Below are 14,147 nucleotides of genomic sequence, written 5' to 3'. Positions count from 1 at the left end.
TTGGAAACATTTGAGAAGTGAAACAGTAGGTAGAAAATATTTGCTTCCTTTGAAATAAAGAGTGGAACTTAAGACTGATAGTTTGTGTAATGAGATGCAGTTTTTAATGCAAGTATTTTTTTTTAATTTACAAACTTTCTATTGTAACCATTAAAAATGTAAATGGAAATAGAAAAAATTTTTGTATAGCTAAGTTGCATTTTTTGCTACAAGCATTTTTTTACTTCCCAGACTGTATTGTAACCATTCAAAAGTATATAGAAGTTAGTCAATAGAAATGTAAATAAAAACAAACTGAAATAGAACTTCAGTAACCATTAAAAATGTACATAGAAATAAATGTAAATGTAAATGAAATGCAAAAATGTAAATACAAACACTATGCACATGAAAAGTATTGAATTTCCTTACTCTCCCAGTCTGTTGCTGTAGCTTTAAAAAAAAGTTACTTTTTTCAGTGTGAAAAACAGTGTTAAGAGAAGCACAGAGATCTTCCACCTGCAGGGTCACATCTTAAATGAGTGCAGTCTCCCAAGCACTTGAGTCCATTAACTTGAGCGCCCACATCCTGTGCTGTTTTCCATGTCATAATCAAGAGGCTGGAGCAAAACTGGAGGGTCTGGGACATAAAAGTGGTCTTCTCAGTGATGGTGATACTGCACTCAAGGTTTAACCTACTTCAGTGTGCTTCAGGTCCAGTTTAAATTATTGTTTACAGATAAGCTATTGATTTCTGGGCAAGCATTTTGTTGTTACATTGAACTGTCTGCCAGAAATGCTGGTATCATCATGGTGGTTGTTGGAGATTCAGCTTTTCTAATTTAAATCCAACTGCCCACAACTGTAATGGGAAGGCAAGAGAATGACACAAGAACTGTAGCCCTTCAACTCATTCACAGACTCAAGGAAAACTAGTGAGTGTTTTCATATAGAAGAATTTTGATAGTAAATGCTTTTTTTAAATGATTGAACTTTCCAGTTAACATCTCCATTTATCTGAAATTCCATACCAGTAATTTTTTGTTGTTAATTATATTAAAATAGGAGCTAATTGTAGTTTACCGGGATATATTTTGAGACCATGAATTTGAAAATTAAGTTGAAACATGCATTTCCAGGAAATAACAGTGACTTTCAGATAGCTTTAAGCAATTCTTCTGTTGGTGAAAGCGATGCTCTATAGAAAACAGCTTTTTTGTTGCTATTCAGTTTGTTGAGCTCTTTGAAACTTAGGCTTTTGTTTGAAGGTTGTTGCTGCCAAAGTTCCCAAAATCCAAAGAAGTGTTGTTTTTGGAGATCTGTTGATATAAAACTGTTTTTTGGGTTTGTTTTTTTTTTTTTTTAATTTTACTAGGCTGAAATAAGATGGCTATTTTTGTTAGAAATAAAGAGAACTGGGCCCGGCGCCATAGCGCAAGTGGATAAGGGCCTCGCCTTGCACGCCCGGGATCCCATATGGGCGCTGATTTTAATCCCGGCATCCCCGCTTCCCTTCCAGCTCCCTGCCTGTGGCCCAAAGCCCAAAGGTTTGGGACCCTGCACCCTGTGGGAGACCCGGAAGAGGCTCCTGGCTTCGGATTGGCATAGCATTGGCCGTTGCGCTCACCTGAGGGAGATGGCTTAGATGGCCTGGAAATCTTAATTTTGTAGTACTCTTTTAACTGGTTTGCTTGAATAAATGAAGTTATCTGTTCAATGTATGTGCATTTTTTTCCCACAGAGTTCTTGTTTTTAAAACATTCAGTGTTGAGTTTCCAGCAGGCATTTAGCCTAAAGATTAAGACATTTTAATAGAACATTATGGTGCTCAAGTTGTTACTGATTCTGATGACAGTTGCAGCTAAGTAGGCCAAGGGAGGCATTAGTGATGGTTCAAGTAGTGGTATTCCTGTCACCAGTAATGCTCCTGCTATTGCAAACATTTGATGGTTAACCCAATAGATGGGCATGCTTGCTTTCTTTTTGTCTTCTCTCTTTTCTGCATCTCAAGCTTTCAGATGTTAACTATGGTTATATAAATAGATGTTGCTTATTAGTCTTTGTGTCCTGTATATTTGTGCCTACTCAGTTATGACAATTACAGACTTACCTATTTTAACAAAGCATTCATTTGGGGGGTAGAGCATGTTTCTACCTTCTCTTTTCACTCCCCGAATACCTGTTAAATTACTAAAGCTAGGAGGTAGAAATGCAGTCCAGGTCTTCCAGAACTTAATCCAGGTCTTACAGTGAGTGATAGGGGACTCAAGTAAACAGACTTCTTAGAGTGTGCATTAACAGGAAGCTGGAATGGGAACAGGCCAAGAAATTAAATGCAGGTACTCTGATATAAAAGGCAGAGGCCCTAACCAAGTATTGATCCTGTATACACCTTTCCTTAACTCATCTTTGTAATTCCCAAAGACTTTGAAGACCCTCCACCTTCAACCTGTTGCATATTCTAGATGTCAATTTTTATGGTCATCTCCACTTAGTGCAGTTCTCTTTTATTTCTACTTAGACTCTTCTCCCACCCCCTTGGCTTATACAAGAATCACCATTTTTTTTTCCAAACCTGTTTGTTCTACCAGTTCTTTCCTTATTTTTTGGGCCCCTTTTCCTATCTTTAAGTATTTCTGGATGTGATCCTTTTACAAAGCCTTTGTCTTATCTTTGCTTTCAATAAGACTTTTATTTTTTTCCATCTCATTCCTCGAATTTTGAGAATATTCTGTAGCATTTTAGTTGATCTGTGATATGAAAGTGTTCTGCTGGTCACAAGGTTGGAACTCTTGTCTCTTTTCCTGACCAAACTACAGAATTTTGTTTATCAGTCTTGCTTAGCATTTTCTCAATTTCCTTGTTCTTGATACTCACATCCTTGCCTATTCTTTATTCTGATTTCTTATGTGGTTTTTCCAGGTGACTTACTTAGTATCTCTACCCTGGTGTCTTAGTGTGATTTGTATTCAATAACACTGAATTCAATCTTATTATCTCGAGTGGTGCTTGACACTGAAACACTTTGTCTATAAGCTTCAGTACTGCTATTTTTCCAGGTTTCCTCTTAGTACATTAGAGGACTAAAACTGTTATAAACCAGTTTTAGGCTTACATTTTTATCTTCTGTAAGCTTTGAAGATCTGGTTTGTTCTGGTAGAAGAATGACTCAATACATGAAAATCATTTGTGAAAAACATTAATTGAATAATCAAATTTACATATTTCTGCATTAAGTGAAATTGAGTGTCTCAATTAGTGATATATCTTAATATACATGCTAAGGCATATCAGAGTCATTTTATGATAGTACTTGATTAAGAGAAGTCAGAAACTACTCAGTCTCTTGTCAGGTACTTTAACAGACAAAATTATTTTGGCAAATGTTTTACCAGGGTTGGCGTTGTGGCAGAAGAGGTAAAACCAACATCAGTAACACCAGCACTTCGAATTGTGGCTGCTTCATGGTTACTCTGACTTCTTGCTGATTAAATGGAGGATGGTCCAAGTTCTTGGGCTCCTTTACTCAGATCTTGTTACTACAACCATTTGAAGAGTGAGCAGGCAGATCTAGAAATCTCTGTGTGTCTCTCATTTGTTAGATATTTTAAAAACCCTAAAATAAAACCATAAAAATTACCATATATGGATCTCCAACTTATAAAAAAAGTTTATAAATACAAAATTTCTAATCCAAATAATTTAATAAATAGTGGTTTATTAGAGTGTTTGGGTTTTTGTTGAGTGGTTGGTGTTTTGCTTTTTTATGATATGTTTACTTATTTGAGAGATAGTTACACACAGAGAGAGGTCTCCTTCCATCCATTGGCTCATCTCTTAGATGACTGCAAAGGCCACAGCATGCCAGAAGCCTTTTCCAGATCACCCAGGAGGGTGTAGGGTTCCAAGAACTCCTTCCCAGGTGCATTATCAGGAGGCTGGATTGGAAATGGAGCAGTTAGGACTCTAATCGGCACATGTGCCACAGAGCTATCCCATAAAAGAGGAATCTAAATTAAGAAAAGGAACAAATGAATGTCATAAAAATTGAATGTTAACATAGTGAACTGTATTCAAGCATATATGTGACCAAGCATTATGAAGTTATTGAAAATAAATGGGTTCATTTTAAGGATTGGTCTTACTTCCTAATCTCTCGCAGAATGGTACATTCTTATGTATGTATCCAAAACAACATATGTCTTTTGAGCTTAACAGTATGTGTTTGGGCCCTGTGCAGTAGCGTAGCAGCTAAAGTCCTCGCCTTGCATGTGCTAGGATCCCATATGGACGCTGGTTCTAATTCCAGTAGCTCCACTTCCCATACAGCTCCCTAATTGTGGCCTGGGAAAGCAGTTGGGGAAAGCCCAAAGCCTTGGGACCTGCACCAGTGTGGGAGACCCAGAAAAGGGTCTGGGCTCCTGGCTTTGGATCAGTGCAGCTCTGATCATTGTGTCCCCTTGGGGAGTGAACCAATGGATGAAATATTTTCCTCTCTGTATATCTGATTTCCCAATAAAAAGCAAATGAATCTTGAAAAAAATTTCTGTGTGTCAATGCCCTTGTAATAGTTGTTATTTCTGGACCTGGAACGATGACTTAGTGGCTTAATCCTTACCTTGAACATGCTGGGATTTCATACGTCCGGCTGCTCTCCTTGCCATCCAGTTCCCTGTTTCTGGCCTGGGAATGCAGTGCAGGATGGCCCAGAGCTTGGGGACTCTGCGCTTGTGTGGGAGGGCCCGTAGGATGTTCCTGGATCCTGGCTCTGGCTTCAGATTGGCTCAGCTCTGTGGGGAGCGAACCAGCTTTGAGTAGAAGGTTGAAAGTGGCAACATATATTCAATTCTTTGTTTTTATTTGTGTGTACACAAGCAGAGCATGGATAAATGAATTTAACAGAACTCTAATATAAAATAAGATTTTTTTATAAAATGTTTAAAATTTTATTTGAAAGTCAGATATACAGGGAGAAGGAGAGACAGGAAGATCTTCCATTCACTGATTCACTCCCCAGGCGGCTGCCACAGCACCTGGAGCCAGGAGCCTCCTGTGGGTTTCCCAGGCGTTTACAGGTCCCAAGGCTTTGGGCCGTTCTCGACTGTTTTCCCAGGCCACAAGCAGGGAGCTTGATGGGAAGTAGATTTGCTGGGATTAGAACTGGCACACATGGGATCGTGGCGTGTTCAAGGAGAGGACTTTAGCCGCTAGGTTACCGCGCCAGGTCCAAGGCTTGCTTTGTTTCGGATCCAACTCTGCTGATGTGCCTGAGAAAGCATTGTATAATGCTTCAGGTACTCGAAGCATTGCCGTTCTCTTGGGAAATTTGAATGGTGTTTCTAGGATCATTGCTTCACTCTAGTCTAGTCCTGACTGTAGGGACCATTTAGGGAGTGAGCAGGTACATGGAGGAACTTAATGCATTTTGTCTTTTGTCTCAATAACTTTATTGAAAATAGGTTTTAAGATTAAACTTTTAGGTTGACTTCTCCTCAGCCTCCCCCTCTGCCATGTATATAATGTTGCAGAAATATTCCTTCCCAGAATGTCCTCTGAAAGGAATGTCCTCTGAAAGGAATAGGATTCTTTTTATTGGCCTTTGGTCCCTAAATCCCTGCTGTTGGTGTCAAACTCCCCCAGCCATTTTGTTCCTCATTATTGAAAGATAAGGTGGTAAGTGATCATTCCGTAATTAATGCGTAGATGGGACTCCATCTAGGGACCTGTTTGCTTAACTCTGAAATAGACCTACAGCCTGGGCAAGACACCTCTTGTTTACACTGTTTGGAACAGTGAGAGTATAGAAACCATGATGGCATCATGTTAGTTTTAATTAATTTTATTGATTTCTTGTTTTGTTTCCATGTGTTTCTTCCCTGGAATTTTGTGGAGTTGGCAGTCAGCACATTTACTCTGCCACAGTTGGTAGCATGCTTAGTAATTGCTCAACTTAGTTTCAGAATTTTTTTCTTTTCTAACATTCAGAAATAGTGACCCTCAGAAAGCCCTGTCTTTGGGTCTTCTATGAGCCTGCCTGAGTTTTTACTTGTAGAAAAGAAGAGGAAAAATACCAGAGATAACTAGTATATAATGTTAAGTCTGCTTTATTTGTAGTGTTGTTGGCTAAGTTACTTACTTTAGGATCCTTGTTTAAATGCCCTTTGCACTATGGCACAGCTGATTCTTTTCAGCAGCCACAGAGTTTTTAGTTTTTTTTCCTAAGATTTATTTATTTTTAAAGATTTATGTATTTATTGGAAAGTCAGATACGTAGAGAGGAGGAGAGACAGAGAGGAAGATCTTCCGTCCGATGATTCACTGCCCAAGTGAGCGCAATGGTTGATGCTATGCCAATCTGAAGCCAGGAGCCAGGAACTTCCTCCGGGTCTCCCACACGTGGATACAGGGTTCCAAGGCTTTGGGCAGTCCTCAACGGCTTTCCCAGGCCACAGGCAGGGAGCTGGAAGGGAAGTGGAGCTGCCGGGATTAGAACCAGTGTCCCTATGGGATCCCGGGGCAGTCAAGGCAAGGCCTTTTAGCTGCTAGGCCACGCTGCCGGGCCATTAAGGTTTATTTTATTTTCACTGTAAAGTCAGATACGAAGAGAGGAGGAGAAACAGAGAGGAAGATCTTCCGTCCTATGATTCACTCCCTAAGTGACTGCAATGGCCAGTGCTGTGCCAATGCGAAGCCAGGAGCCAGGAACCTCTTCCAGGTCTCCCATGCGGGTGCAGGGTCCCAAGGCTTTGGGCCGTCCTTCACTGCTTTCCCAGGCCACAGGCAGTGACCGGGATGGGAAGTGGAGCGGCTGGGATTAGAACTGTTGCCCATATGGGATCTCAGCACGTTGAAGGCGAGGACTTTAGCTGCTAGGCCACTGCACGGGTCCACACATTTTCTTTGATGGCAGTATTTAGAGCCAGCTCCATCCCTATATTCTTCTGTTTCTCTTTTCTTACGACTGCATTTCATGTTCCCAGTTCAAGTGCATAGTTGGAATTATAAGTGCTGCCTTAAATAATCACTGGAAAGAGAGCTCGGGAGAGAGAGAGAGACTTGGCATCAACTTTTCCAGGTAAAGACAGAATTTCACATACTGCCTTCTATCAGCAGTTTGTCATCTATAAACCTGTTTCTTTACCCCACATCTTTTTTTTTAAAGATTTATTTTTATTATTTTTTTCATTGGAAAGGCGGATATACAGAGAGGAGAGACAGAGAGGAAGATCTTCCGTCCGATGATTCACTCCCCAAGTGAGCGCAACGGGCCGATACTATGCCGATCCGAAGCCAGGAGCCTCTTCCGGGTCTCCCACGTGGGTGCAGGTTCCCAAAGCTTTGGGCCGTCCTCGACTGCTTTCCCGGGCCACAGGCAGGGAGCTGGAAGGGAAGCAGGGCTGCCGGGATTAGAACCGGCGCCCATATGGGATCCTGGGGGTGCAAGGCGAGGACCTTTAACCACTTGCGCCACCGCGCCGGGCCCCTTTACCCCACATCTTTATCTATTTCTATTTTAAAGATTTAGTTTATTTTTATTGGAAAGGCGGATATACAGAGAGAAGGTGAGACAGAGAGGAAGATCTTGTGTCACAATGTTCACTTTTTAAGCGGCCCCAACAGCTGGAGCTGAGCCAATCCAAAGCCAGGAGCTGCTTCCTCCAGGTCTCCCACACGGGTGCAGGGTCCCAAGGCTTTGGGCCGTCCTCGACTGTTTTCCCAGGCCACAGGAAGGGAGCTGAATGGGAAGTGGGCCATAGGATTAGAACTGGCGTCCATATGGGATCCTGGCGCATTCGAGGCAAGGACTTAACTGCTCTGCTATTGCACCGGGCCCATACCTCATATCTTGCATCATCAAACAAGTGGCTACAGCTATTTAGAATATCCAGCAACTGTTTTAATGAACTGAATACCTGGGGTAGGATTACTGTTGCTCTTCTGACTTACTTATACTAGGCGTGTCAGAGCTTTTCTACATCAGACAGTTTTTTTTAAAGATTTTTTTTTTATTTTTTTTTATTGGAAAGGCGGATATACAGAGAGGAGAGAAAGGAACATCTTCTGTCCAATGATTCACTCCCCAAGTGAGCACAACAGTCGATGCTATGCCGATCCGAAGTCAGGAGCCTCTTCCGGGTCTCCCACGCGGGTGCAGGGTCCCAAAGCCTTGGGCTGTTCTTGACTGCTTTCCCAGACCACAGGCAGGGAGCTGGAGGGGAAGCAGGGCTGCCAGGATTAGAACTGGCGCCCACAGGGCATCCCGGGCGTGCAAGGCGAGGACTTAACCACTTGCGCCATGGTGCTGGGCCCGATCAGAGAGTTTTAAAGTACTGGCATTCTGCAGAAGTCCCTATTGCTTTTTACGTACCTGATCACATTTTTGGCCTTTTCACAGGGTTTAGATTGCCAACCCGTTAATATCATAGAGGAATTTTGTTAGTAACCAAAAATTAGTGGTCTGTTTTTAGAAGGCTTTTTTTTTTTTGGTGATAAACAGAATTAGTTGCTGCTTGCTAGTTTTTGAGCAGATGGTATTGTTACTGGTCTGCTGTAATACCTACACATTTCAGTTTATTTAGAAATTTGTATTTTAAGCCTGGCATCATACACTAGTGGCTAAAGTCCTTGCCTTGACCTTGCCTAGATTCCATATGGGTGTCGGTTCTATCCCGACAGCCCCGCTTCCCATCCAGCTCCCTGCCTGTGGCCTGGGAAAGCAGGTGAGGACTGCCCAAAGCCTTGGCACCCTGCACCCACATGGGAGACCTGGAAGAAAGTCCTGGCTCCTGGCTTTGGATCGGTGCAGCACCAGCCATTATGGTCATTTGGGGTGTGAATCATTGGACGGAAGATCTTCCTCTCTGTCTTTCCTCTTCTCTGTATGTCTGATTTTACAATAAAAATAAACAAATCTTTAAAATAATAATAATAGTAATAGGGTTGCAGAGAAAGATCCTCTGTCTGATGCTTCACTCCCCAAGCAGCAGCAAAGGCCAGAGTTGCAATGAACCAAAGCCAAGAGCCAGCAGCTTTCTTGAGGGCCTCCAGGTGGGAACAGGGTCCCAAGGCTTTGGGCTGTCCTGGACTGCCTTCCCAGGGCACAAGTTCCCTAACTGGATGGGAAGTAAGATTACTGGGATGCAAACTGGTGTCTGTATGGGATTCTGGCCAGTGCAAAGCAAGGACTCTAGCCTCTAGGCTATCTTGCCAGGCCCTGCAGGTCACTTTTTCTTATGCAGATTTCATTTCCTCTGGATGTATTCCCACGAGTGGGATAGCTGTGTCATTTGGCAGATCATTTGAGCACTCTCCATCTCCATACTGATTGCAATAGTGAGTGCACAGCAGTAGTGAGCAGGGTACCTTTTCCCACATGTCCATGCATGTGGTGTTATTCTATTAAGATAGACTATTTAAATCATTCATGAGATTTTAAATAACCTTGTCAATTTATCATTTTCTTTAATGTGATTACTGATTATGATGTGTTGTTTTATTTCTGAGTGAACATCAATCTCAGAGTTAGGTGGAATCTCAGGGAGGTTTCTATCTGTATTTAATGGCTAAGGAGTCTGAATATTTTTTCGTGTCTGTATTAGCCATTGAATTTGTTGTTTTGGAAAATGTCTGCTCGTTTGAAAGGCAGAATGATAGCAGAAAGAGAGGTGTCTTCTATTCCCTGGTTCATTCCCCAAATGGCCACAAGAGCCAGAGCTGCCAGGGATATACCAGGTCAAAGGCAAGCACTATAATCTTAAATTTTTTTTTTTTTTATCTTTACTTATGGGTTCGGTGCAATGGTCTAGTGGCAAAAGTCTCCTTGAAGGCGCCAGGATCCCATATGAGTGCTGGTTTGTATTCCATCAGGTTGATTCCCATCCAGCTCCTTGTCTGTGGCCTGCGAAAGCAGTCAGGACGGCCCAAAGCCTTGGGACCCTGCACCCACATGGGAGACCTGGAAGAGGCTCCTGGCTCCTGGCTTCAGATTGGCTTAGTTCCAGCCATTGCAGTCACTTGAGGAGTAAGAATCATCAGATGGGGGCTCTTCCTCTCTGTCTCTCCTCCTCTGTGTATATCTGACTTTCCAATAAAAATAAAATCTTTTAAAAATTTTACTTATTTGTATTGGAAAGGCAGATTTACAGAGAGAAGAGACAGAAAGGTCTTCCACCTGCTTGTTCACTCCCGAAGTGGCCACAGCAGCTGAGCCTAAGCTGATCTGAAGCCAGGAGCCAGAAGCCTCCTCTGGATCTGCCACATGGGTACAGGGTCCCTAGGCTGAATTGGTCCTCCACTACTTTCCCAGGCCACAGCAGGGAGCTGGGTGGAAATTGGAGTAGCTCGGATAGAAACTTGCGCTCTTATTCGATTGGTGCCCAGCCCAGCACCATAAAGTTGATTTCAGTCTGCCAAGTGAGTGGCAGTTGTCCAAGTATTTGGATCATCTTACACTGACTTTTATGAACAGCATTAGCAAGAATACTCTATCAGATGCTCTGATATTGAAATAGTGGCTATTGTAAGTTGTGTGTTAAAACTTTTGTTAAGTGCCTCAGAACTTTTGTTTCTTATGGTGCAAATTGTAAAGGCAACTATGTTTCTCAAAAGTGTGGGAGGATGTGAATTATCTCTTAAAAATGTCTATGCTCTAACAAGAGGAGTCATCCTGCACATTGGTGTCAGTGATGGCTAAGTGTGTACATGGTTTATTTGTGGCACAAAAGCACCTTCTCCATATATATCATTCTTCCACTGCAGTAAGTAATCTCACTGATGCAGTGGTTATTCTCATTGCTTTGGTTGCCTGCTTTTAAATTTGTAATCATAGAACTGTTGTGTCCATTTTTACATTTTCCTTTTCAGAGCAATGTTATACATGTGAAATTAACCAGTGATTATGCATAGCGGCTTTTAAATTTTTAAGTTTATTCTGTAATATTCAATTTTAGGTATTCCAAAAGTAATTTATCGGGGCCTGGCGCGGTGGCGCAAGTGGTTAAAGGTCCTCGCCTTGCACGCCCGGGATACCATATGGGCGCCGGTTCTAATCCTGGCAGCCCCGCTTCCCATCCAGCTCCCTGCCTGTGGCCTGGGAAAGCAGTTGAGGACAGCCCAAGGCTTTGGGACCCTGCACCCACGTGGGAGACGCGGAAGAGGCTCCTGGCTTCGGATTGGCATAGTATCGGCCTGCTGTGCTCACTTGGGGAGTGAATCATCGGACGGAACATCTTCCTCTCTGTCTCTCCTCTCTGTATATCCGCCTTTCCAGTAAAAAAATAATAATAATAAAAAATAAATCTTTTTTTTAAAAAAAAGTAATTTATCCATCTTTATTAGCAATGGGTTTCTTTATGAATAGCAGTTCCAAGGAGCATTTTTAAAGAGTGTATTTGTGTAGGTTTTGTACATATGTACATAGTCAGGTTGGTTGTGTATGTAACAATGGAATTTGCTATAAATTTAAATGAATAGATTTAGGGAAAATTAATATTTCTGATTCTGTGTATTCAAGAATTAACTTTTTCAAAGAAACTCAACAGAGTTGTCTGTCTTTTCAGTGTGATATTATTGCACTGTTACAAAAAGATATGCTAATTTTAAGAATATTAATTATATACTGCTATGCTTTGTGAGCACATTGTAATTGTTACTGAGTTAATTCTCTTGCATTTTATTCATACATTTGACTTCTGAGAATTGTGAATATCTTCTTGCTACTTAATTGCATTAGCTGCATATTCCAGTGTCAAGAATATATTAAAGAAGATCATTATATTATTATGTATTATTTCTCATACATTGGAATGGTTAAATTGTCTTATTCTTAAGCTTAATTGAAGTTATGCTCCTTTTATAAAAGGAGCAGCATTGTGGTATAGTGCATTAAGCTGCTACCTGGGAGACCAGCATCGTGTATAGGCACTAGTTTTGTGGTTGCTCCACTTCCAATCCAGCTGCCTGCTAACATGACTGGGAAACCAGCAGAAGATGGCCTTAGGGCTGAGGCCTGTGCCACACACTTAACGAAACCTGCCTAGTGGCTTCCTCTGGCTTACTCTCAGCCATTTGATTCTTTGCAGAGTAAATGCATGCTGGAAAATCTTTGTCTCTCACTGGCTTGGATACTTCCTTTTTCTCTCTCTCTGTTTTGTCTGCTCAGAGCAATTTACTGTGTATGCTGGATCTTTTCCATCCTTTATTAACAAGTGAAACTATTAATCATAAGTGGTTTTGTTCTCAGAAAACTCAGTGTTCATTTTCAGGATTTTGATGGGTCATAACATTTGCAACTTGAGATGAAATTTACTGACTTTTAAGCATATTGTGGACACTTGAGATGCTACTGAATATTACACCATGTTACACATTAAGCGGTTTTTACAGTCTGAGACTTGAATTATTCTGTTTATTTAGGTTGTTGTGTCTCGAGTTTGATTGCTACAGCATAGAGAGCTCATAGTTATATTTAAATAATCATAGCACTTTTCCTGCATTTCAATGTGGGGTGTTTTTTTTTTTTGAACATATTCCATTGAAGATCATAGTTTTCTTGTCTGATTAGTGAGTTAGCAGTGTTTAGGGATTGTTTTGTCCAAGGGAATGTATATTTGCATTTATTTTAAAGTGAAAAAAAACTCTTTTACATAATTTTAAGTTTTACCAAGATGAGAAAGAAAGGAAATAGATTATTTAAGATTTTGATTATTGACTTTCTATGCTGGATAATCTGGCAGTAGATGCTTGCTTTTCTTGCCTAGCCTAAGCCCTTCTTTCTGTGGTTTTAGTGAATATTTCAGAGGAGATTAAGAGCAAAATTGGATCTGGCATATCTCCAGTTTACCATATCCCAAGTCTCTAAAAACAGCACATCTCCCTGCATATATAGTTACATGTGCAGTTATTAACAAAGCTAGCTACAATCTAGCTCTTAAAAATATTAAAATAAAATTTTAAAAATATTTAAAAACAGTTACATTTTGTAAAACATCTTAGTGTTTTACTTACAGTAGCTATGTCTTTTACACACTGCTGCCCATTAAAACAAAATGAAAGTTGAGGGGCCTGATGTAATAGCCTAATGGCTAAATCCTCGCCTTATGTGTATGTTACTGTCTGTTATACAGTTCATCTATTAGAATACATGTATATACATAGACATACATGTTTACCTATGTATCTGTTGTATTGGCATGTATATTGCCATATACCAGAGAAAGCAGATTTTACTTCACTGTTTGAATTAACTTATTTCACTTAGTATAATGGTCTCAGTGGGACTATTTTGTTGCAAAGGTAGAATTTTGCATTTTTTCCTTAATGGCTGAGTAGTATTCCGTGAAGTAAATGTACCAGTTTCTTCATTCATTTATCTGTTGATGGGCATCTGAGTTTTCCTGTCTATTATAGATTGTGCTACTGTAAAAAGGGATTACATGTCTACTTTCTCATATGCTGATTTCATTTCCTTTGAAATTATTTCCAGGAGTGGGATAGCTGGGTTGTATGATAAATCAATTTTCAGCACCCTCTATACAGGCTTCTGTAATGGCGGCACTAGTCTGTATTTCCAGCAATAGTGGAGTAAAGTATCTTTTTCTGCTTGTCCATGTCAGCAAATGGTGTTAATAGATTTCTGAATTTGGCATTTATTTATTTATTTCCTTGGCAAGTTAGGAGCCTGAACAATTTTTTTTTTCATATGTCTATCAGCCATTTGAATTTCTTTTGGAAAATAGCTGCTCAGTTCCTTTGTCCATTTCTTCTCAGGGTTGTTTTGCTGTTGTTGAGGTTCTGAAGCTTATTATAAATCCTAGGTGATACCTCCTTGTCTCTTGTGTACTATGCAAAAATTTTCTCCCTTTCTGTTGGTTGCCTCTTTGTTGATAATTCGTTTGCTTTAAATAATTTGTAGAATGTTCCTTCTACACCAGGCTTAGTGTTTTCACATGAAGTAGTGTTAGAATTAAAAACAAAAATCTTTCTGTACGTATATTGAGATGAATGTAAGGTTTTATTCTTCGTTTTGCTCGTGTGGTGTATCACATTTAATATTTGCATTTGTTAAGCTATCCTAGCATGTCAAGGGTGGATCACACGTTGACCTTGGATCACAGATTGGCCAGGGTAAGTGATCTGTTTAATGTACTGTTGGATCCTGTTGGCCAGTA

This window comes from Ochotona curzoniae, unplaced genomic scaffold (assembly GCF_017591425.1).
Source record: "Ochotona curzoniae isolate NIBS_2020 unplaced genomic scaffold, NIBS_Ocur_1.0 contig_2311, whole genome shotgun sequence".
Classification (NCBI taxonomy): domain Eukaryota; kingdom Metazoa; phylum Chordata; class Mammalia; order Lagomorpha; family Ochotonidae; genus Ochotona; species Ochotona curzoniae.
This window is presented reverse-complemented; position numbering follows the sequence as displayed.